Source organism: Pleurodeles waltl, chromosome 5, assembly GCF_031143425.1.
Source record: "Pleurodeles waltl isolate 20211129_DDA chromosome 5, aPleWal1.hap1.20221129, whole genome shotgun sequence".
Taxonomy (NCBI): Eukaryota; Metazoa; Chordata; class Amphibia; order Caudata; family Salamandridae; genus Pleurodeles; species Pleurodeles waltl.
Window position 1 is genome coordinate 380,306,835 of NC_090444.1, and position 25,987 is coordinate 380,332,821.

Consider the following 25,987-nt stretch of genomic DNA (forward strand, 5'->3'; position numbering starts at 1 on the left):
GGAGGACACCCAAGGATGGAGGGACCCACCCCAGGGACATTCAGGTAAGTTCAGGTAAGTATAATTTTTTATATTTTTTAATTTTTTTTGTGTGGCATAGGGGGGCCTTATTTGTGCCCCCCTACATGCCACTATGCCCAATGACCATGCCCAGGGGACATAAGTCCCCTGGGCATGGCCATTGGGCAAGGGGGCATGACTCCTGTCTTTACTAAGACAGGAGTCATTTAAATGGCGTCTGGGCGTCGAAAATAATGGCGCAAATCGGGTTGAGGCGATTTTTTTGCCTCAACCTGACTTGCCCCATTTTAAGACGCCCTAACGCCATTTTCCCCCTACGCCGGCGCTGCCTGGTCTACGTGTTTTTTTTCCACGCACACCAGGCAGCGCCGGTCTGCTTGCGCCGGCTAACGCCATTCCATAAATACGGTGCCCGCATGGCGCTTCAGAATGGCGTTAGACGGCGCTAAATGTTTTGACGCTAAACTGCGTTAGCGCAGTTTAGCGTCAAAAAGTATAAATATGGGCCTAAGTCCCCCACAGTGCAAGTGATTCTTCCCCCCAAATCTAGTAGTCTCATTAGAATAATGAGAGCCTACGCGACAGGTGTATGGAAAAGATGTGGAATGCCAAGGTCTTGAAAGGATTTTCTAATATAAGCCAAACATGCAATGTTACTTCCATGGTCTACGTTGATGCAATCAGCTAAAGCAAGGCACAAGAATTTAGTGAGTGGGAAGCTCCAGATTTGAATCCATATTAGGAGTGGTGCAATTTAATTTCATCCTCAATATATGGGGGCCAACCTCAATATGGGTAACGATACTGGCAATGCTTTTCGGGACCGCTAACAATCTAGTTAAGGATTTATTTTCAACCGTTTGTAGGTGGGCACAATTCGCATACGCCCAAACTCATGCCCACAGAGAGGCATTTCCTTTTATAAAGGGCTATAAGATCTATAATTAATTTCTGTTTAAGCTTCCTAGCAAATTTAAATATTACATTAACAGCAGTATTCATTTTGAGCCCCCTGTGCCAAAAGCATGTCCCAGCTAGAGTTTGTGTCCAACAAGATCCCTAAGTAATTAAAATGTAAAACTTTTATAATGGAGATCTTGTCAATGATCAACACGTGTGAGCGAATGTTTTTAGAGCTGGAAGTCATAATAAAAGATTTTTTATGATTAACCCTTAAATTCAAATTTGCCACAAAATTGTTAAAGGAGCCCAATAAAATCTGCAACCCATTTGCTTTACGCAACAATAATACAGCATCGTCAGCAGACAGGAGTATGGATCCTGGCTGATCCCCAATATTAGGCAGGCAAATTCCTTTAAGCTGCAAAAATTGGTCAAGGTAGTTAATATAAAAGAGAAATAAGAAGGGGGCTAGTGTACGCTCCTGTCTAACACCCCTATGAACCTTAAAGGTAGGCGTACATTCCACTTTTGACCCAAACCGCACCTAGGCTAGAGTGTCCCAGTGTAGGCACTTAAGTAGTTTAATTAAGCAGATGTCTACCCCAGCTTTAGACAATAAGGGGCAGATTTAAGAAAAGTGGCGTTGCACCTACTGCAGCGCCACTTTTCTTGCGCTCCTTAGCACGCTCCTAGCTCCACCATGTGTGCGCCGTATTTAAAAAATGGCGCACCATGGTGGTAATTAGGGAACTAGCGTCAATATAGTTTACACTAGTTTGGCGCTTTGAAGGAATAGCGTCAAAAATGTCGATGCTAATCCTGCAAAGCACCTAGGAGACCCATTGTAAACAATGGGAGACTCATTTTAACGCCTGCTCTGCACCATTTTTTCGGTCCCTCTAATGGGGGAATGCCCCTCTTGCATACATCATGCCAGGGGCAAGCACAATGCTGCAGTGATTTTGGCCTTGTTGGGCCACATTAGCATAAAATAAATTATGCTAATGTGGCGTAAGTAGGTGCTAGGGGCTCTTAAATATGCCCTTATGTTAGACTTTTTATCCTTGGCATGGTCTCCTTTAACTTTTTGCCTCTGTTCTCCAGGTTGTTGATGTGTGCTGGACTCAGATTTTGCTGTTTTTGTTACTCTGGGCACTTTACCACTGCTAACCAGTGCTAAAGTGCAAGTGCACCTTTACAAAATGTGTATGTAATTGGCTTATCCATGATTGGCATATTTGATAAACTAGTAAGTCCTTAGTAAAGTGCACTGGAGATGCCAAGGCCTGTAAATCTAATGCTACTAGTGGGCCTACCGCACTGGTTGTGCCACCCACATAAGTAGCTCTGTAATCATGTCTCAGACCTGCCATTGCAGTGTCTGTGAGTGCAGTTTTAACTGTAAATTCGACTTGGCAAGTGTACCCACTTGCCAGGCCTAAACCTTCCATTTTCGTACATGTAAGGCACCCCTAAGGTAGGCCCAGGGTGCAGTGTATGGTTAAGGTAGGACATGTAGTAATGTGTTTTATATGTCCTGACAGTGAAATATTGCTAAATTCGTTTTTTACTGTTGCAAGGCCTGTCCCTCTCATAGGTTAACATGGGGGCTACCTTTAAATATGATTAAAGTGTAGATTCCCTTTGGGAGCGGATAGACATGTGGAGTTTGGGGTCTCTGAGCTCACAATTTAAAAATACATCTTTTAGTAAGGTGGATTTTAAGATTGTGTGTTTGAAAATGCCACTTTTAGAAAGTTGGTATTTTCTTGCTTATACCATTTCTGTGACTCTGCCTGTTTGTGGATTCCCTGTCTGGGTCAGTTGGGCTGATTGCACCTCACACTAGACAGTGATACAAAGGGAGCTGGGTTGTAGTCTGCATTTCCTGATGAGCCATCTGTGCTAGGAGGGAGGGGAGGGGTGGTCACTAACACCTGAAAGGGCTGTGCCTGCCCTCACACAATGCAGTCTTCAACCCCCTGGTGAGTGTCTGGGGCCTGGCCTGGGCAAGCAGAATTTCACATTCAAAAGAGACTTTACTTTGAAGTAGGCCTACTTCAAAGGAGGAAATGGGTATAAGAAGGGCACCCAAAACCACAGACTTTAGAACACTTCTAGAAACAAGAGGAACCTCTGCCTGGAGAAGAGCTGAAGAGCTGAGGAAGAAGAGCTGCCCTGCCTGTAACTGTGCTGTGTGGAGCTATCCTGCAGTTGCTGCTTCTGCCAGAGTAAGAGGGCAAAGACTGGTCTTTGTGTGCCTTCCATCTTGAGAAGAAATCTCCAAGGGCTAGATTTAGAGCTTGCCACCTGTTGTTTGAAGCCTCAGGGACAGCAAAGACTTCTCTCTGCCAGCACCTGGAGTCTCTGGAGAGACTCCTACTCTGCTCTGTGGTGCCCATCCAATTCCTGGGACCCTGGAAGGAGAAGCTGGCAGCCTAAGAGGAAGAAATCCATGCACACAACGCTGTGCGCAAGATCGACGCAACTCTGATCTGCAGCTGAAGAAACAACGCGCCGCCGGCTACGCGGCTGAAAATTGACGCTCGACAGAAACGCGACCGAAGAATCGACGCACAGAGCTGGAGAAATGACGCGCAGCATCGCTGACGGAGACTGGGAGATCGCAACCCGCACTGAATGGTTTTCAGATCATCGGGCGGCTGGATTTCTGACACAAGTACTGCTGGGCTTGTAAAAACAACACAAGGCCTGCTCGGACCTGGGTGTGCTGACCGGACCAGCGCATCGCTCTCCTGCGGAGAAAAGAAATGAGGCGCCCCAACCCGACGAAAGGAGAAACAACGCAAGGTCTCGCTCGTGAGTGGAATTGACGCATCGCAAGCCCTGTTTGACACACACTTGTATGTGCAGGGTTATTTTTGACGCATCCAAGGTCCATTTTCTTGGTAACAGTTTTAGTGTGTGTTTTAAACTACAGAAAGACTCTTTTTGCTTTTTAATCGATAACTTGACTTGTGTATTGTGGATTTTAGTCGTTTTGGTCTCGTTTTGTTTAGATAAATATTTCCTATTTTTCTAAGCCTGTGTTGTGTCATTTTGTAGTGTTTTCAGTAAGTTACTATGTGTGTTGGTACAAATACTTTACACCTAGCACTTTGAAGTTAAGCCTACTGCTCTGCCAAGCTACTAAGGGGGTAAACAGGGGTTAGCTGAGGGTGATTCTCTTGTACCCTGACTAGAGTGAGGGTCCTTGCTTGAACAGGGGGTAACCTGACTGTCAACCTAAGACCCCATTTCTAACACCATAAGTCCCACAAAGACTGTTCCTGTCCACGAGGTCGAGCGCACTGGAAAGGCCCATAAAGGCCAGATGTAATGAGCCACCCTTAGCCTGCACATACTTCCTAGTGATCAGGAGCAGGTTGAGGGACTGTTCCACTGTGCCCATGCCTGGACCGAAACCAAACTGTACTCCATAGAGGAAACCTTCTCCTTACACTTCCTTAGTTGTTGTAAGGAAGTCAGATGGCCATTTGCGTTTGTGCATTGACCTTAGGGACTTGAATAAAAATACTGTGATTGACAAATTTCCCTCACCTAGGATTGACAAGCTACTACGGTACTAGGGATGCAATGGTTTTCAACTATAGACTTAGCAGCAGCCTATCACCAGGTGCAACTGCATCCTGAGAGCAAGAACCTTATAGCATTTATTACTCAGTTTAGATGTTATAGATTTGTTTGCATGCCATTTGGCCTTGCGTCGGCAGCTGCAGTATTCCAGCGGTTGATGCACAGAATTTTCAATGATATTGAAGGAGTGATGTATTTCCAGGACGATATATTGGTGATGGGTCGAGATAAGTCAGAACATGATTTGAAACTAAGGCCCTCATTTAGACCTCGGGGGTCTTTTTCCAAGACCGCCGAGGTACCGCAGGGCCGAAGACCGCCAGTGCAGGCGGTCTCCCGTCCAGCGTATTATGACTGCTGGCAGCCCTCCACCCTTTTTCAGATGAAAAGCCGCCAGCAGCCATACTGGCGGTCGGCGGTGAAGTGGAGGCTGCTCCACCTCCACCGCCACGTCATCACAACACCGCCCACCGAATCAAAACCCAGGATTCGGCGTGGCGATGTTCTGGTGACAGGGAGCTGGCGGCGGAGCAGCCCCCATGGATCCTGTTCCCGCCCGGAGAATCACCGGGCAAGGTAAGGTGATTGTCCGTTAGCGGAGGGGGGTGGAGGGGTGTTGTGTGCGTGCATGGGGATGTGCGTGTGAGTGTGTAGATGGGGTGTGAGTGTGTGTATGCATGCAGGGGGTGTTGTGTGTATGGGAAATGTGTGCGTATATGTCTGGGTGCATGTGTGCGTGTATGTCTGCGTGTATGTGTATTAGTTGTGTGAGCGTGCGTGTAGGGGGGTGGGGGGTGTGTGTGTGGATGTTTTTGTGGGGGGGCGGAGTGGGGAGCGGGCCCTGCCACCTTTGTGGGGTGGTAGGGGGGTCCTGGGTTTGGGGGGAGGACTCTGGGGAGGGAGGATGGGGAGACTCCTATCAGTGCCAGGGAACAAATTCCCTGGCACTGATAGTGCCTACTGCCATGGATTTCGAGGCGGTACAAAACCCCACGAAATCCATGGTGGTATGCGGGGTCCTGATACCGCTGACGGTCTAGTGACGGCCACCGGGCTGGAGACAAAAGTTTAACCGCCATGCTTGTAATTTTGCATTTTTTGGATTCTTTTTTCCCCGCCAGTCTGTTGGCGGTATTACCGCCACTTCTACACCGACCGCCAGGGTTGTAATGAGGGCCTATATGTGGTTTTACCAAAATTGGCAGAGAAGGGTTTAGCTGCAGAACTGAAGAAATGTAAATTTGCGGTGAATTCAGTCACTTACATGGCCATGAAGTAGGAGGAAATGGGATTGCTCCCAAAAAGGAAATAATAGAGGTAGTAAGCATGCTACAGCACCTACTACCAAAGAGGAAGTTAGATACTTTCTAGGATTAGCAGAATTTAATTTAAAAATTTTAAAAAACTTAGGCAGTGTCTGAAATTGAGACAAGAATTTGTATGGAATGATACATTACAAAATGATTTTGAAGAAATTAAGCACAAAGTAAGTACAGCTCTTCTTTTGCAAGGTTTTGATACCAAAGCTATGAGCATAATTACAACTGACAATAGCAGGAAGGGGCAAGGTGCATTCTTGACTCAAATGATAGATAAGGTAGAGGAGTATACAGTAGCATTTTCTTCTAGTTCTTTGGATCCCTCAAAAGAAAAGCTTTGTGTTATAGAAAAAGAGATGTTGGCTGTTGTTTGGGCCATGAAGAAAGTCAGACAGTACATCAGGGGATCAAGGTTTACACTGCGCACTGACCACAAACCCCTGGTGAAAGTTTTAACCTCCAGCAGTATTGTCAGGGAAACACTAAGAATAGCCAGAATGACTTTGAGATTATTAGATTTTATGTATGAGGCACAATATATACCTGGTAAAAGAAAAAAAAGTAGCTGGCTACCTAAGTCGCTCACCTTTGTCCTTCAAGGAAGAGACAATTGTGGATTGGTAGAATTTCAGTGTTGCTGTGGTCAAGGATGACAGTTAAGCCTTAGTGAAGGAATATGGGAAGAAAAATATAGCAAAGATGTGATGTTAAATAGAGTGAACATTTAATAACTGATGGGTGGACAAGCAAAGAAGCACCTACAGGAAGAATACAGGAGTGTTTGGGAAATCAAGAATAAACTGTCCCTTAATGAAGAAGGATACATTTTTAAAGGGGACAGAGTGATACCTCCTAGGGAACTGAGATCAGAAATTTTAGAAATTAACCATAAAGGGCATCTGGGTTACAGACAGTGCACACTTTGAGGGTGCTGGGGGGGCTCACTGTGCAATGGCATTGGGCGCCGCACGTTTTCCACTGGGCTGACCGGCGGAAGCCTTGGTTTCTGCCGGTTTGCACAGAAGAAAACTTGTAATGGGGCAGGTGGGGAGACCACTAGCTCCGCTATGGCCTCCTCACCACAGGTCTGGCGGTAGGATTTTCCGACTGCCAAACTCGTAATCAGGTTAAAAGTGTTTTCAAAGTGTTAATTAAATAAGGGATCATGCTGATAATTAACTTTTAAATCCTGCCTTTCAAATGACGCACAGTGATTTTGATACCTTTATAGATGGTGCTACAGCTGAAGACTTGAAGGCATGGGAAACAACAATACCCACTAATCACATGATGCAATGGCTCTTTGGTGGGTGCAGAGTTGATTAATCCTAACCTGTTATGTTATATTGATTTGTATAGCGCACTTATCAGCCAAGAGGGTATCCAGGCGTCTGGTGCTGCAATTGTATCAGAGTCAGGCAGATAAATTAATCTGCAGATTTGAGGAGAGATATTTAGCCATGCCCAAATGAATTTTGTTTCCATAATTAAAGTGAAAAACGACCAGGGAAATGTTTTGCTCAAAGTTTTGAACTGAAGAAGATCAGCTTTCATAGGCAGTGACCTGAGATTCCAAAGACAGGCAAAAGTCAAACAGGACAGATAAGGCACAATCATAGTTGTTCCGGAACATTCGGGTCATGCTGAATGCATAAATTAGCAGGTGTACAGTTTGCGTCTGATTGCGAGTTTGGTATTTTACCTGACTCTAGGCTGAAAACAGTGTCTGACCATTATACTCTGACCAAAATATTGTGACTATAAAAATTATGTAGACAAAAATATTGAAGGAAAGTATATTGTTTTTTACTGTATTACAAAGGTATCAAATTTTAAAACATTTCTTAGGATAATATTTTCTATTGTTTTGTTTTATTGGATTGTATTACGTTTTGATTATATTATTTATCTTTCTGTGAAGTGTACTTGTATTTATTTTCTATAACCTTTATAGTTTTTTGGTTGTTGGGTTTACTGAAGTGGGAAGTGTTTTTTAATAATACATGAATTAATTTCAATTGATAAATATGTTAATTATTTTGAGGTTTTAATTGTAATGTATTTGTTTATATGTTTATTTCTCAATCATGCAGTAAATTTAAAAAAACAGGGCTGGGGTGGTTGCCTTCTCTGATTTGTGTAAGGTTGTACTATAAACAAAAAAAACTCTTTCCAATGCATTACTCTGTCTCACCCTGTACCTCTATCAATCTATTCTCTATCCCACTATCTGACTCATCCCAAACCTCATTCTACTATGGTGAACTCCAAAATACACCTTCCCAGACTCTTAACCCCTCTACCCATCCTGGCTCACCCCAAACCTCAGTTTACTACTTTGATCTCCCAAACAACCCTACTAAATTCCCCCTCATGTATCTCCCCTTTGCCTCATCCCAAACTTAATTGTAGTACTATGATCTCCCTAATCCTTTTCTACAGACTCTTCCCTCCTCTGTCTCTCCTTTACTCATCCCAAACATCATCTTAATACTATGATCTCCCAATCTGGATTCTACACTCTTCTATCCCTCCATTATCCTATTCAGTCTAACTAACAGACTCACATGTCCACTGCTCAGATTAACTCATATTTCTCTATACTAATACTACACTCTTATTTCCCTTTCCTAATCCATCACTAATCCTTCTGGGTTCCGGAGTAGCATGCTACTCGATGAAAATCGATTCGATACCTCATCAAGGGTAGTAAGCTCTAAATACAATTAAAATTACAAATTTTAATTTTGGGTTGTGTGGTTTATGTGAGAATTTGGTGGTTAGTTTTCTACATAAAACATCAGCACGGTCATATGAATTGACTAGTGTATTAATTATACAAATTTGTTTTTGCAAACTTTTTTAAAATATAAAATTATTTATTTATTTTTTAGAAAAATAGGTGGTCATTTTGACTTTGGCGGTAAAAACCACCTATCACTGCGTTGACGGCTGCCAAAATACCGCAACCGTGGCTACCATCCATCTGCCATATTATGAGCACTGCCGGACTACCGCCACAAGAGGGGCAGAAATCCGACAGTGTTCATGGTGGCGGACGGTGGTAAGCTGGCGCAGCTACCACCAGCACCCCCACACCAGTAGAACGCCACCAACCGTATAATTTCCTATGATACGGCCTGGTGGTGTTCTGTTGGCGGGGCGCTGCTGGCGGTAGCAGTGCCCCTTCCTGTTACCTGCCAGAAGACCTCCTCGACAAAGGTAAGTCAGACTTCCGACAGGGGAGCGGGGGGGAGAGTGTGGGGTTTGTTTTGTATGTGTGTCTGAGTGTGTGCATGAATGTGTGAGTGAGTGTGTGAATGCATCTGTGTGTGTTGTGTTGTTTTCGTGGTTGTATGCGTGTGAGTGAATGTGTGTAAGAATGGTGAAGTGAGTGCTTGCCTGCATGTCAGTGTGATTGTGTGTAAGAATGTGTGCGAGCATGTCTGGAAGTATGCGTGTATGAATGCATGTATGTCAGTGTGTGTATGAATGCGTGTATGCCAGTGTGAGTGATTGGGTGTATTCATGGTGCGTGTCTGTGGGTGCGTGCATATACGGGGTGTGAGGGGTGAGTGAGAGGATCGGAGGGGGTGTGGGTTTATGTGTTTGGATCGGGGGTGGGGGAGTGTATGTGAATGTCAGGGGTTGGGGGTTAGTATCTGTATGGGGGGTGAGCCTGTGACTTTGGATCGAAGGGGGCTGGGGGTGTCAGGTATGTGTTAGGGGGTTGGGGGAGCCGTCTACCAGTGACAGGGAAGGAATTTCTTGCCACCAGTAGGGCCTAACACCATAGTTTTTGTGGCGTTGCTAACACCATGAAAACCATGGTGGTAGGCAGTCTCATAATGCCGCCGGCGGTACTGTAACAGCCGCCGGGCTGGAGATTGATATCTCTGGCCCGGCGGCTGATACCCCTATGGCAGTATGAGTGGAGAAGTGGCAGCTTGGCTGCAGCCAACCCGCCATTCTCATAGTGAGGCGGTATTTACCGCCAGCCTGTTGGCAGTAGTACTGCCACATTTACAATCACCTAGATTACAATTAAAATAGTAAATCTGACCCATCCCACCCAATGTATGACCTTTGCCACCAACATTTGTATCACAATGTGCACATGAGACAAGAGAATACGGAAACAAAGACAAGTAGGGTGGATAATATGGAGGATCAGTCTATGGTGGATGGGGCAGACCAGGCGGAGGCAGCACTTCCTAGGTGCTGACGTTGAGGGGTCGCAAGTACTAGGTAATGCTCAGTCAATCAGAAAGAAGGTTAGCAATACCTGAGCAGTTAGGAGGCAATGGGAAGAGACAGGTGTCTCACAACTTGCTCTGGTTCTAGGGCACCCCCTGTTAGTTCTCACTCATAATTTGGCATCCCTTTACTTTGCTATTTTCATCTCAACCTACTTACCTTGTGTTTTTGTGACCTTCCTGCCGCCTGCCACTTTCGCTCCCCTGGGAGCCATTTCCATGCTGTGGTGGTCAGATGCTATGTGTTACCTTTAATATTACCCAATCCCAAAGTGGGATTCCTGGTACATTCTGAAATTCATTAAAGTCCAGCTAGTGAGCTCTAGATGAGTGTAATGTAAAAATGATTCCTTTTTATGAAAACCTTTGCTCTCCTCATATATCTGTCCACTAATCACTACTACTAATCTGTATCACAGTTACCATCTTACAAACAACATTTATGACCTACAACATTACTGCACACAAGTCAGTTTCCCTCAATTGCCACTCCTGATGACTGGGATAGAAAATCCTAGCACTCTCCCGCAACACTTTAAAGTTCTGGTAGGGGATACCGGTTCCAAAAACTAAGGCCTCAGCTGACTCCTGTATTTTCTCTTTTTCCCATTCGTACAGTGTTTCCCCATTTTTCCATGAGTGAACTGCACAGGGAAGTGTTGCCTTTTCCTAGTTTGTGTGGATCCCACAAGACAGAGGTTCGAAGGATTAACATCTGGATCTTTGATTCAATTTGCACATAATCCAAGAGTTCTAATAATCTGCAAAATGCACAGTTGAGGCATGAAGTCAGATGTTAGTCCAACCAAACTATGGCTTTGAAATTGCATGACAATAAAGAGCATTATCATGGTTGAAAATTAATAAATTAAGTAAGGAAGGTGGTTCAGTTGCAACTGACAGCATTCTTTGTTTGAACAGCTCTAACTTCTTAGACTATGGCTACAGATTCACCAGTAGTTTCTTCAAAGGTAGCTACCAATTTGGTTATAGTGCTACCAGAAAAGTGTGGAGGATAACTCTATCAATTCAAATCATTTTTGGCACAATGTTGACAATATGTTTGTTTCAACCTTAGGCTTTTACAAGAGACACTCTTCAGGTGACCTTTGTACTTTCCTTTCTGGCAAAGGAAGCCTTCTGCACTACACCAATGATCAAAGGTCAACGTATATCATTACAAAATTGGCAGACCTTCTTAGAAGCATTCTCTGAACTATTTGATAGACAACAAACCAATCAAGTTACCCATTTATTATTATTGTCCCTACAATACAACAGGGCAATCACTAACTTATCTGTTAACTTAACAAATTTTAACAACTTTGAGCCAAGGCTCAGTTGACCAATATGTCATCAACAGTAACATTTTATCATGGGTTAGATGAAGATCTTAAGAAAGTCCTCTTCTTAATCATTACTCACCTTAATACCTACGCTTGATTTAACACTACAAATTGAGGTACAATAAAAGGCTTGTTGATCAGAGAGTTAATGCAGAAGTAAAAGATGTGGGAGACATCTCCCCTATCACTCCGGGTTGAAAGAAAAGTGGAAGAGGCTATGTAAACCTTGTCAATGAAGAAGGTACTCCTCAAATAAGAAAGAAGACTTGTGTCACAATTATGAGAATAATGAGCATTTGGTCTGAAAATATTCTTTGTTACTAGGAAACTAATGAAAGGTGAACCCCAGTTACTTTTCCTACATGTAAGAGTCTGTGCACTTATTGACTGTGAAGTGTCAGCATTCTCTTTTGATTCCACCTTTTGTGTGAAACAGTAGATTCCTTTACAGACTGCTTGCTTCTAAGTACTGTTATCTGAACTTCTCCTGCAACCACTCAGAATTGGCCACCGTGAGCTTCTGTTCTTGCTGCCCTCCTATCTACAATACCCTGCCTGGTGCCTTATTTTATCAATTCTTTCTTCATCCTTGGATTGGTCCCTAGGCATGTTTCACTGCTGATCACATTTATTGAAGAGACCTGTTCCCATTTCTTGTTGACTGGGTCTGCAGCTGGCTGAGACTGATCTTCCATATCTGCCGGGACTTGGAACCTGTTTTTGATTTGTAAGATAAATGCCTTCTTAGTGTTCATCCATTTTGCCACATTGAAGTGCTGTTGTCCTAATGTTTTAGGTTCTTGTTTTGTAAGCTTCTGCTTCACTATAGCAGTCACTAGATGGTGATCACTGCTGACATAAGCACTTGTAACAAGTGTCTCCAGCTGCCACTTATCATCAGGTGATCAATCTGGCTTCTGGCTCTGCCACTGGGTGAGCACCATACTAGTTTGGGTTCAGGATATAACAGTGGGGGAAGAGAGTCCCTCCTATCTCCAGATCATTTGTAGTGCAAAATTCCAACAGTCCTTTTCCATTGTTGTTCATTGTTTCACAATCTTCCTTTATTATGGCTCTATCATGCTTTTTGTAGTCATTTCACACTTTTGCATTCAAGCGCTTCATCACAATCTTCAGGTCTTTATTTATCACAGCTTCAAACTCAGCTTGCATCTGTTGGTAGAATATATCCTTGACTGCTTCCTCTGTAATTTGTTAGCTAACACTGGAAAAAGTGGTGTTGATGTGTGTTAGAAATGGGGTTTTTGGTTGGCAGTTAGGTTGCCCTCTGTCCAAGCAAGAACCCTCACTCTAGTCAGGGTAAGTCACACACAATCCAAAATCAGCCTGTGCTCACCCTCCGGTAGCTTGGCACGAGCAGTCAGGCTTAACTTAGAAGGCAATGTGTAAAGCATTTGTGCAATAAATCATACAACACCATAGTATAACACCACAAAAATACACCACACAGTGTTTAGAAAAATATAGAATATTTATCTGGATAATTGTAGGTCAAAACGATCAAAGTTGCAATACGAATTTGTAAAGATATCACTGAAAAGTGATATTAAGAGTCTTTAAGTCTTTAAAAAGCAATGAAGTGTCTTTCAAGCACAGGGTACCTGGTTTCTGGTGGGAAATCTCCTCAGAGGGCCACAGGAGAAGAGATGCGTGGAAAAAGGGGTGTGTGCGTCATTTTCCGCTCAGCACACACAGACTTGCGTCGTTCTTTTCCACGCGGGGAAGTCGGGCGTCGTTTTCCGGCGCGCAGACAGTCTCTTTTTGTGGATCGCGAGGATTACCAGATGTCCCGGGTCTGTGCGTGGATTCTCCTGCTTATTTTCCGGCTGCGCGTCGTTCTGCGGGGCTGCGCGTCGAAGTTTCGATCTCACGGTAGGCGTCGCGTCGATTTCTCCTTGGAAGTCGGGCGGCGTTGACCTTGCGAGGCCGTGCGTCGAAATTTTGGTCTCACGGCAGGCGTCGCGTCGATTTCTCCTTGGAAGTCGGGCGGCGTTGTCCTTGCGAGGCCGTGCGTCAAAGTTTCGCACTCACGGTAGGCGTCGCGTCGATTTCTCCTTGGAAGTCGGGCGGCTTTGTCCTTGCGAGGTTGTGCGTCGAAGTCTCGATCGTCCCGAGGGCGTCGCGTTGATCAGCGTCGGTGTGCGGCGTTTTTCTCACCGCGAAACAAGCTGTGCGTCGAAATTTTCGGCGTACGGAGCGTCCACGTGAAAGGAAGAAGTCTTTTTGGTCCTGAGACTTCAAGGAACAGGAGGCAAGCTCTATCCAAGCCCTTGGAGAGCACTTTCACAGCCAGACAAGAGTTCAGCAAGGCAGCAGGGCAACAGCAAGACAGCAGTCCTTTGGAGAAAGCAGACAGGTGAGTCCTTTGAGCAGCCAGGCAGTTCTTCTTGGCAGGATGTAGTTTCTGGTTCAGGTTTCTTCTCCAGCAAGTGTCTGATGAGGTAGGGCAGAGGCCCTGTTTTATACTAAGTTGTGCCTTTGAAGTGGGGGTGACTTCAAAGAGTCTCTAAGAAATGCACCCAGTTCCCTTTCAGCTCAATCCTGTCTGCCAGAGTCCCAGTAGGGGGTGTGGCAGTCCTTTGTGTGAGGGCAGGCCCTCCACCCTCCCAGCCCAGGAAGACCCATTCAAAATGCAGATGTATGCAAGTGAGGCTGAGTACCCTGTGTTTGGGGTGTGTCTGAGTGAATGCACAAGGAGCTGTCAACTAAACCTAGCCAGACGTGGATTGAAGGGCACAACAAGATTTTAGTGCAAAGAAATGCTCACTTTCTAAAAGTGGCATTTCTAGAATAGTAATATTAAATCCGACTTCACCAGTCAGCAGGATTTTGTATTACCATTCTGGCCATACTAAATATGACCTTCCTGCTCCTTTCAGATCAGCAGCTGCCGCTTCAACAGTGTATGAGGGCAGCCCCAATGTTAGCCTATGAAGGGAGCAGGCCTCACAGTAGTGTAAAAACGAATTTAGGAGTTTTACACTACCAGGACACATAACTACACAGGTACATGTCCTGCCTTTTACCTACACAGCACCCTGCTCTAGGGGATACCTAGGGCACACATTAGGGATGACTTATATGTAGAAAAAGGGGAGTTCTAGGCTTGGCAAGTACTTTTAAATGCCAAGTCGAAGTGGCAGTGAAACTGCACACACAGGCCTTGCAATGGCAGGCCTGAGACAAGGTTAAGGGGCTACTGAGGTGGGTGGCACAACCAGTGCTGCAGGCCCACTAGTAGCATTTAATCTACAGGCCCTAGGCACATGTAGTGCACTCTAATAGGGACTTACAGATAGATTAAATAGTCAATCATGGATAAACCAATCAATAGTACAATTTACACAGAGAGCATATGCACTTTAGCACTGGTTAGCAGTGGTAAAGTGCTCAGAGGTCAAAAGCCAACAACAGCAGGTCAGAAAAAATAGGAGGAAGGAGGCAAAAAGTTTGGGGATGTCCCTGTCAAAAAGCCAGGTCCAACATGACCCCCCACCAGCCTAAAGCCAGGGGAGAACAATCACTATCCTGATGTACTTCCCTGTTTGAGGCGACAGAACAAGGACCCAGGCCCACAACAGCAGGGGCATGCTCCAGTTCTTCGCCTTCCTGACTCCCATTGGATCCCTCTGTCCATACTCTCAGGGCCCACTAAGCCCATCCATGGGGAACCTTTCTCCTTTCCTGCGGATCCCATCTGTGCAGCACCTAACCTTACTTTGCTCACAGATGTATCCCAGGAGCAGGATAGTACCCCCATGACCAACATAGTGGTGTTGCCCACTCTACCCCTGGGGTGTGACACTTGTCCCCTCCCCAGGGATAACTCTGTCCACCCGGACAGCAAGCCACAGTGATTACTGACAGCTGCCAGGGATGAGAGCCAGGCCCCAGGCCTCTCAAAGCTCTCCAACCACTGTGGCTGTGGAGAGTGGGGGGCGGTAGCCCCAGGTGCTGGGCACCCTTTAACCACTCTCCCTTCCACCAGGTCAGGGATGACAGCCTGAACCTGGTCCTCCCCTCTGGGGCTTTGTACCCTCCCTCCTGGAGCGGTACCCCCAGAGTCCAACATGGCCAGGGGGATTACAGAAGTCGCCCTGTACCATTCCTCCACCAGTGCAGGGTTGTTAACCTGCCACTGGCCCTCCAACCTGGGGTCTGTACCTTCAGGTTGGACTAGGGCCCGGGGTGAGGCTTCCCTCCCCCTGCCCTCCCTTCTGGGGTCCAGCACCCTCCAACTAGGAGTGGCCTCCTCAGAAGACAACATGGTAGGGGCACTGTTATCAGTAGCCCCTCCCTCCAGGTCCGGGGGGACACCCTGAACCTGGTCTTCCAGCCCAGGGTCTGTACCCTCAGACTGGATCACCGCCTGGCAAACCAGGACTTCCTGGGAGGCACACCTACCCCCCACCAGGTCAGAGTTTAACCTCTGCACCTGCCCATTCAACTCAGAGTCACCACCCTGAAGTTGAACAATTGCCTGGCACGCCAGGACTTCCTGGAGGGCACACTGACCCTCCACCAGGTCAGAGTTTAACCTCTGCACCTGACCATTTAACTCAGAGTCAGCACCCTGAAGTTGAACAATTGCCTGGCACACCAGGACTTCCTGGAGGGCACACTGACCCTCCACCAGGTCAGAGTTTAACCTCTGCACCTGACCATTCAACTCAGAGTCACCACCCTGAAGTTGAACAATTGCCTGGCACACCAGGACTTCCTGGGAGGCACACCTACCTCCCACCAGGTCAGAGTTTAACCTCTGAGCCTGGTTCCCCAACCCAGGGTCACCACCCTGAGGTTGGGCAATTGCCTGGCACGCCAGGACTTTCTGGGGGGCACACCTACCCCCCACCAGGTCAGAGTTTAACCTCTGAACCTGGTCATCCAACCCAGAGTCAACACCCTGAGGTTGGACAATTGCCTGGCACAGCAGGGCTTCTTGGGAGGCACACCTACCTCCCACCAGGTCAGAGTTTAACCTCTGAACCTGGGTATCCAACCCAGAGTCAGCACTCTGAGGTTGAACAATTGCCTGGCACGCCAGGACTTTCTGGAGGGCACACTGACCCTCCACCAGGTCAGAGTTTAACCTCTGAACTGGGCCATTCAACTCAGAGTTACCACCCTGAAGTAGAACAATCGCCTGGCACGCCAGGACTTCCTGGAGGGCACTCTGACCCCCCACCAGGTCAGAGTTTAACCTCTGAACCTGGTTCTCCAACCTAGGGTCACCATCCTGAGGTTGGACAACTGCCTGGTACACCAGGGCTTTCTGGGGGGCACACCTACCCCCCACCAGGTCAGAGGTTAACCTCTGAACCTGGATATCCAACCCAGAGTCACCACCCTGAGGTTGAACCATTGCCTGGCAGGCCAGGACTTTCAGGGAGGCACACCTACCTCCCACCAGGTCAGAGTTTAACCTCTGAGCCTGGTTCTCCAACCCAGGGTCACCACCCTGAGGTTGAACCATTGCCTGGTATACCAGGACTTTCTGGGGGGCACACCTACCCCCCACCAGGTCAGAGTTTGACCTCTGAACCGGATTAGCCAACCCAGAGTCACCACCCTGAGGTTGGGCAATTGCCTGGCACCCCAGGACTTTCTGGGAGGCACACCTACCTCCCACCAGGTCAGAGTTTAACCTCTGAACCTGGCCATCCAACCCAGAGTCACCACCCTGAGGTTGAGCCATTGCCTGGCATTCCAGGACTTTCTGGGGGGCACATCTACCCCCCACCAGGTCAAAGTTTAACCTCTGAACCCGGTTATCCAACCCAGAGTCACCACCCTGAGGTTGAATCTTTGCCTGGCATGCCAGGACTTCCTGGGGGGCACTCTCACCCCCCACAAGGGACACGCCGTCCCCAAGGGCCACACAAGAGTCTGGTTGGCGCAGGTCTCCCGACCTCTGCCCATCCGGCAGAGTCTGGGTTTCCCCCAAACCGGAAACGGTCTCACCTGGGTCATTCCTGGGGGGCTCTGCTCTCAGAGCTGACCCCTGACTTTCAAGATCCTCCACTGGGGTCTGCCACCCCCTCTCAACCCTATGTCTGGACTTCTGCACCCCCTCACTAGGAGTGGTACTGCCAGACACCAGAACTGTTGGGATGCTGTCTACAGTCATCCCCCCAAGTTCTTCTGACACTGCGGGGCTTCCCTCAAAAGGTGGCCCTACGGTACAGGTTAGGCTCTGAGACCTACCTCGGACACTACAATCCTCTCCCACCTCACTTGGTCGGGAACCACCTAGACCACTCCCTTCAGGAGCACCCCCAAATGCCTCTTCAGACTCTCTGGTACTCACCCAAAAGTCTGCCTCCACTGTAAGTTCCCTGGGGTCAGAGAACTCACACTCCACCTGGTGTTGGCGTAGCTCTGGAAAATAAGGACCAGACATATGCTCTCCAGCAATTACATCACTCTGCCCTTCACATGTATTAACCACAGTACCCTTCACCCAACCACCTAGTAACTCAGCCTTGGAAAAGCACTCTACATCACCCTCTTGAGACTGGTGAGACAGTTTCTGTCTGTCCCTGACACTCAACCCAAACTCTTCTGGGATGTCTCTACACTCTATATCCAGGACGTCCACCAGGGGGGAACCCTTTTCTCTGTCACTCTCTGCTAGAGTCAGTAAAGTGTCCCTCCCCCCAGTAGGAATATGACTCCCTGTGCCAGTTCCCCAATTCCTCTCAGGGACCCTGTGCATAACGGGAACTACCTCATACCCTTGAACTGCCTAGGGTGTGTCAACTCCCTTCTTCAAGTTGGGCACCACATCTCTGGGCTTGTGCCCTTCTTCAGCAGTACTAGATGCAAGATTTTTGCTGCCACCATCTGAACTGGACTCAGCCCTTCCGGCCTCCAGTTTCAGCTCTTTACAGCTCAGCTCTTGAGCTGCAATCTTTTCTTCTTCCAGGGCTAAGAGACTTGCTGCCTCAGCCTTTTCAAGAAACTCATCTAGCTCTTCAATCCACCGTGCTTGAGCCATGAGCCATTCTTTTTTCACTGGGTCTCTTTCCTCATCTGAGTCGTCTTCCTCCTCATGTGAGTAGTCCTCCTCCTCCTCTGAGGGGTACTTAGTCATTTGGTTTCTTGCTGCCTCTCTCTCTGCCCATCTGTCTTCCTCCCAGACTATGTAGGCATGTAGCATCTCTGCTTTGGTAGATCTCTTTGCTACAGGAAGGCCACATTCTCTGCAAAGCTTCCTTAGGTCAGCCTTAGTGAGGTGGTCAGTAGGCAAAAAGAATAAGTAGGTAAGCGATCCCATTCTGATAGGATCTTACCAGCAAAAACCAAAATCCAAAGTCCAAAATATCAATAGTATATCCAGGAGGACATCAGAGACCAAAAGTCAAAAGAGATGAAAAATCAAGTTGACCTTCAACTGTGGGTAGGTAGTGAAATACTTAGCTACTGTATGTCACTGCACAAACACAAGTCCTATCCTCACCGCTGATCACCAATGTTAGAAATGGGGTTTTTGGTTGGCAGTTAGGTTGCCCTCTGTCCAAGCAAGAACCCTCACTCTAGTCAGGGTAAGTCACACACAATCCAAAATCAGCCTGTGCTCACCCTCCGGTAGCTTGGCACGAGCAGTCAGGCTTAACTTAGAAGGCAATGTGTAAAGCATTTGTGCAATAAATCATACAACACCATAGTATAACACCACAAAAATACACCACACAGTGTTTAGAAAAATATAGAATATTTATCTGGATAATTGTAGGTCAAAACGATCAAAGTTGCAATACGAATTTGTAAAGATATCACTGAAAAGTGATATTAAGAGTCTTTAAGTCTTTAAAAAGCAATGAAGTGTCTTTCAAGCACAGGGTACCTGGTTTCTGGTGGGAAATCTCCTCAGAGGGCCACAGGAGAAGAGATGCGTGGAAAAAGGGGTGTGTGCGTCGTTTTCCGCTCAGCACACACAGACTTGCGTCGTTCTTTTCCACGGGGGGAAGTCGGGCGTCGTTTTCCGGCGCGCAGACAGTCTCTTTTTGTGGATCGCGAGGATTACCAGATGTCCCGGGTCTGTGCGTGGATTCTCCTGCTTATTTTCCGGCTGCGCGTCGTTCTGCGGGGCTGCGCGTCGAAGTTTCGATCTCACGTTAGGCGTTGCGTCGATTTCTCCTTGGAAGTCGGGCGGCGTTGACCTTGCGAGGCCGTGCGTCGAAATTTTGGTCTCACGGCAGGCGTCGCGTCGATTTCTCCTTGGAAGTCGGGCGGCTTTGTCCTTGCGAAGTTGTGCGTCGAAGTCTCGATCGTCCCGAGGGCGTCGCGTTGATCAGCGTCGGTGTGCGGCGTTTTTCTCGCCGCGAAACAAGCTGTGCGTCGAAATTTTCGGCGTACGGAGCGTCCACGTGAAAGGAAGAAGTCTTTTTGGTCCTGAGACTTCAAGGAACAGGAGGCAAGCTCTATCCAAGCCCTTGGAGAGCACTTTCACAGCCAGACAAGAGTTCAGCAAGGCAGCAGGGCAACAGCAAGACAGCAGTCCTTTGGAGAAAGCAGACAGGTGAGTCCTTTGAGCAGCCAGGCAGTTCTTCTTGGCAGGATGTAGTTTCTGGTTCAGGTTTCTTCTCCAGCAAGTGTCTGATGAGGTAGGGCAGAGGCCCTGTTTTATACTAAGTTGTGCCTTTGAAGTGGGGGTGACTTCAAAGAGTCTCTAAGAAATGCACCCAGTTCCCTTTCAGCTCAATCCTGTCTGCCAGAGTCCCAGTAGGGGGTGTGGCAGTCCTTTGTGTGAGGGCAGGCCCTCCACCCTCCCAGCCCAGGAAGACCCATTCAAAATGCAGATGTATGCAAGTGAGGCTGAGTACCCTGTGTTTGGGGTGTGTCTGAGTGAATGCACAAGGAGCTGTCAACTAAACCTAGCCAGACGTGGATTGAAGGGCACAACAAGATTTTAGTGCAAAGAAATGCTCACTTTCTAAAAGTGGCATTTCTAGAATAGTAATATTAAATCCGACTTCACCAGTCAGCAGGATTTTGTATTACCATTCTGGCCATACTAAATATGACCTTCCTGCTCCTTTCAGATCAGCAGCTGCCGCTTCAACAGTGTATGAGGGCAGCCCCAATGTTAGCCTATGAAGGGAGCAGGCCTCACAGTAGTGTAAAAACGAATTTAGGAGTTTTACACTACCAGGACACATAACTACACAGGTACATGTCCTGCCTTTTACCTACACAGCACCCTGCTCTAGGGGATACCTAGGGCACACATTAGGGATGACTTATATGTAGAAAAAGGGGAGTTCTAGGCTTGGCAAGTACTTTTAAATGCCAAGTCGAAGTGGCAGTGAAACTGCACACACAGGCCTTGCAATGGCAGGCCTGAGACAAGGTTAAGGGGCTACTGAGGTGGGTGGCACAACCAGTGCTGCAGGCCCACTAGTAGCATTTAATCTACAGGCCCTAGGCACATGTAGTGCACTCTAATAGGGACTTACAGGTAGATTAAATAGTCAATCATGGATAAACCAATCAATAGTACAATTTACACAGAGAGCATATGCACTTTAGCACTGGTTAGCAGTGGTAAAGTGCTCAGAGGTCAAAAGCCAACAACAGCAGGTCAGAAAAAATAGGAGGAAGGAGGCAAAAAGTTTGGGGATGTCCCTGTCAAAAAGCCAGGTCCAACAATGTGTCTGCCTTTTAACCTGGCAGTAATGAGTTTGCTGGTGACTAGCTTCTATTCTATTCTATTAGGCATTTCTCTGTTCCCTTGCTGGTGATGAGGGCTTATCCTTTGTGATGTTGGTCTTCGTCCCTGCAGAACTATTAGTCTGTGGTACTGACTTAAAAAAGGGGGAGATCTGAGTGGCTGACCACAACTGAGATGAAAATATTGTGGCTGCCAATAGAGTACTCAGGGACTCTGTCCCTGTGTCCTGAAAAGGTAAGGCAGCAGGGTTGGGACAACCTGAACACAAGGCACTTGTATGAAAGGGGGCCCAAAGGGATTTTCTCAATTGAAAAAACACATTTTTCATGCTGCGGGTGGCACAGTTCACCCACGGGACGAAGCACGGCCTCCAGTTTATTATCACAATACTATCAACCTAGCGACTACCCAACCCTCACCCCATGCTACCACGGTCCTGTGCAAACTTCCTTGGTGAAGCCTACATGGTACCACAGTTCTATGGCTAGGTTGGGCAGCAGGTACCACAGGAGTAATAGGGTACTCAAAAAATAATTGAAAAACAAACAAATGTGGGCAGTCCATCCACAGCGGGATTGCCCTTCACAGCGATTATTCCCCTTGAGGGGAGTTAGGTGCAGGGTCTGGCTGAAAGTCAAAAGCAGTGAGGGGTTGGACTCCCATTGTGGGGTTGGGCACAAGTCCTGCAGCCCAACTCCCTTAAACACAAGGGGCTCTGCTCTCTGAGCAGTTGGTCTGTCAAGGCAGTGTTAGGCGCATGTGCAGGCTCTGCTGCACACAGTCATTGGGCATGCACAGTAGTGGGGTGGACTGCCCACAGGAGCTTGGACATAGGGTCTGCCCTGTGTTAATATGGACCCTGCATTTGTACCCAGACCTATAAATACAAGACATTATGTAGAAAGCTTTATCTTCCTAGTAGCATCAATCATTGCCAGCAACCGTTCTTGTACTACAGCAGTCTCAGGGGAAAGAGAAGTTGCAAATCCATTGGATCCATTATCGAGATGTTGTCATGAATCTCACTCCATACCTCAAGCAACATGTGACAGGCTGTAATAATAGTAAATGTTTGGATGTATCAATAAAGCGATTCAGAATAGGTAACAGGTTATGCAGGGGCCCTAAGGAAGTGAAAAGTGCTGTATTCGCTGATATTTGTGTTATCAAAAGAGACCTGCCAAAAGATGTAAACATGCATGCCACTTGATCTGAAATACTGGACTTCACTGCAGAAGTAAAAAAAAAAAACTTCAGTTCTCAATAGACGTGTGTTGCAAAAGTTAAAAGGGAATGATCATGGCAAACGCCTTCTTCCAAGATGAAGAGTAAAGATGCAGAAGATGCATATATAAATGCATTTCAAACAGATCTTCAGATCTAAGAAGCAAGTATGTTTTTGGGAGTGGATTGCATCATGTGTTTATGTTAATCCTTATGGTGTTTCATGGTTATCTGGTTTTGTGAATTGTTTATTTTTTGTTTCCAGTTCAGAACTCTGATGTCTAGAAGTATCTACATCATTTTAAGTGTTTCAAAAACGATTTATAATGTCTGTAAGGCTCACAGAATTGCAAAAAAACTATTATTGCACAGTAATAACCATTACTATTTGCAGAACTCTTGTATAATGAATTATATGTTTCTATTTCACGTTTTTAGGTTACTTCTCTAGGAGGTGGGTTATGCAACAGACAATAGACCTATAAATATTGTGAGACATTTTTTACGGCAAATTTATCACCTGGCACAATTTAACATCTTGCTAGAAGACAATTATTAGCTACTGAGAGAGGCTTACTCTTATCAGGTGCAGAACTATCAAGACCATGATAACTGTTTACATGAAATTCAAAGAGATCACAATTTTCGTTTTTCCCCTTCTTTATTTTCAGTGAAGTGAGAAAAATAAATGAAAACAACCTGAAGGCCTGGCAGACTACATAGGATAACCCTCACACCACAGATTTTTCTTTTTCTTATTACTCCTCCCCCATGAGTCCTACTTGCACATCCATTTTTAAGCTGGGCTTTGTAGCTCAAGAAGGGTGACATGGAATCAAATATGTGATTCCGGAAATCCTACAGGAGATTGAGTGTTGGGCCACATATATAATGTCAAATAAACAAAAAAGAAGCATGAAGTTAACATAAAAGTGATGACCACCCCATGAGACACAAGTGTAGCAATGTAACCAAATCAATAAAAAAAAACACTAGATCAAGAGAAGAACAGTGAACTTGGCATTTACAATCACTTTATATAGCAACGTTTAGTGGGGATTTTACCAAACGTGGTGATCAAGATTCTAAGCACATCCTGAGCCCATTCTCCATATATTTGTAATGGGTAGTTGAATGGTGAATGTACAGAAATTAAAGAGTTAACAATATATGTGTTAGGAGTAAGCCTTGAAAAATCATAAAAATGTTATTAGACCTGCATGTTGAGTAACTTGAATAATCTACTCAACCTAACTGTAATGTACTTGACCTGTAAACGGGTCTCAAATTGTGTGATCCTAGACAAATGGTTTACAGAGTCGCCTTTTTCTTCATTCTCACATGTGACTGCACCTTCAAATATGTGAGCTCAGCATTTCAGCAGTACAAAAAAAACTATTTTGTTTGATTAAGTAGTCTAGCATTTGCTGCATGTATCACACAAATCTAGCCCACATATAGGGGACACATGATCCATGACTTGCTTTTAGTTTACTAATAGCATTGCCATCAGGGCAGGAGTGTTTCTCAGTTTGTTTAAATACTGACTCTTAATATATAAACGACTAACCCATGATGCTGTAGCATACTGTCATCTACACACAGTAAATTTCCAAGAACTGTCTAAAAAACATTCCACTAACTTGCAGGTTTAATGATAAAACCATATAGTGTATTAACAATCTGTGAAAAATGGGTTTCAGAAAAAATATCCTTTGAACATCAACATGTAAAGTATTCTGATTTGTTTTCATCCATAAAAAAATATTTTTTCATCACACAGAAATACAAAACATGAGCTTTCACAACTAATGGACTGAAATATATTTTGAAATGTTTGTTCACTTGAATTAGTCATTTAAATGTTGTGTGTTAGAAAACACTTGACACCATATAGCCTTTTATTTCACACTCTAAACAGCAGGCCAAACCGTTCACCTTACAAAATCATGGAACTCTGCAGTGAGAAGCAAATTAATTGTAAGATAAACTGATTTTTTACCTTTGTCTGTGAACACAAAGCAAATGTGACATACAAGAACACGATTTAAAGGTGTCCTTTATTGCTCCTCCGCTGTGTGACTGAACAAAACACCTGATCTTTGTAAACTCGCCAGAAGGGGCCAGTAAGTTGTAAAAATACCTCAACCTGATAAAATATGACTCTCCACAGCAAGTAGAATTTTCGAGCCCTGATTTACTGTCACCTCAACAAATAACCTTCAGGCTACATACTCCTACAAAAAATAACTGCTCACAATATTTATGTGGCAGGTGTAATATATGTGCAAAGGTTAAAAGGTCAAGGTTTCAAGGTGTTAATTGACAGACAAGAGGAGCTCAAGGGCTTCCCCAGGACTTCCAGATTCAGAAAAATGCATAAAGATAACAAGCGTCATGAACACATAATTTGGGAATAGGAGATAGATAAATCGGGTTTTCTTAAACCAAGAAAAGCGTGTGGGGGGGGACACAACAAGCATACCGCTTCCCTACTCAATATTCAGTCGGTATATAAAAAAACTTCTTCTCAGCACCACAGTCTGGAAAATGGCTTACATGACATTCAGCCCAACAAATGTATGTGACCCTGAATGCCTCCCTGCCTTACGGACGTTTAAAATTCTTTCAAATGAAACACCTCATGGATATCCAAATATTACAATGGTATTGTCTACCCCACTCTAAAATGACCACCACCCTTCACCCTCGTGTTCTTGCAATATCGGGCTACAACTCTCACAGCAACATGATTGTGAGATCCAACTGAACTTTGATGGTGAGCCCACAGGGATGGAAGCCCTTCTGGCAGAAGTCAGTAGGACCTTTCCCTCCTTCTTGAATGATCCCATCAGGACCTGAGTGAGGGTCTCCTGTGCCACGTGCCAGTACCCCTCCACTGGCCTCCACTGTGGCCTAGCCAAGCACTCTTTCTTCGCACCCAACCCATTTGTTATCCAGAACTGGGCAGTCTGTCATTAGACACACAAATAACAAGGGTAGAACTGTATTGAACTACAGAGCTCTGGGGAGACTTTTTTTCTTAGCAACATGATGACTCTTGTGTAAGTTGTGTACACCTTGTGTATTAAGCACTGGTACAAGGAGAGTGATGGATGGGGTGCTCATGATATTACGTGTCCATTTAGAAGTTATCCAATCAAAGCTCACCACAGCACTGCCTGCGTGGTATTGACTCGAAATCTCATTTGCAGCCGTACATAAACAGTAAAACTAAAATAACAACTATTGAAAAAAAGGAAACTGAAAAAGAAAGCGAACCGCTGATATATGAAAATAACGAAGCAAATGTTATCCCCTGCTAAAAAGGTTGCACAATTAAAACTTTCACATGAATTCTGCATATTTCTTCTGGCATCTGGCACAGTGAAGCTACTGAAGCAGAACCTTCCAGTCAAAGCAAGACTGATTTCATGTTTGCTGTCTCGAGCTACACGTTTGTTTTCTAAATCTTTTTCGTCTACCAGAAGTGCATCCTAATCCAAACTGAGCCATCTGGAGGAGGCGCCCTATGAGGACCCTGTACCAAGGATAAGGGCTTCTGTCAGCTCCAAGTGAGATTACTTTAATACTCTTTAAAAGGAGGGTCTCCCTATGAAAACA

The 25,987-nt window shown here is 45.8% G+C and overlaps 1 protein-coding gene across 5 annotated transcripts in view; it reads right to left on the reverse strand.

The window, feature by feature from the left end:
* The window catches only part of LOC138295682 (synaptosomal-associated protein 25-like), a 593,575-nt gene that overhangs the window by 415,403 nt on the left and 152,185 nt on the right, over window positions 1-25,987 (reverse strand). The gene's annotated exons all lie outside the window — the stretch shown is intronic.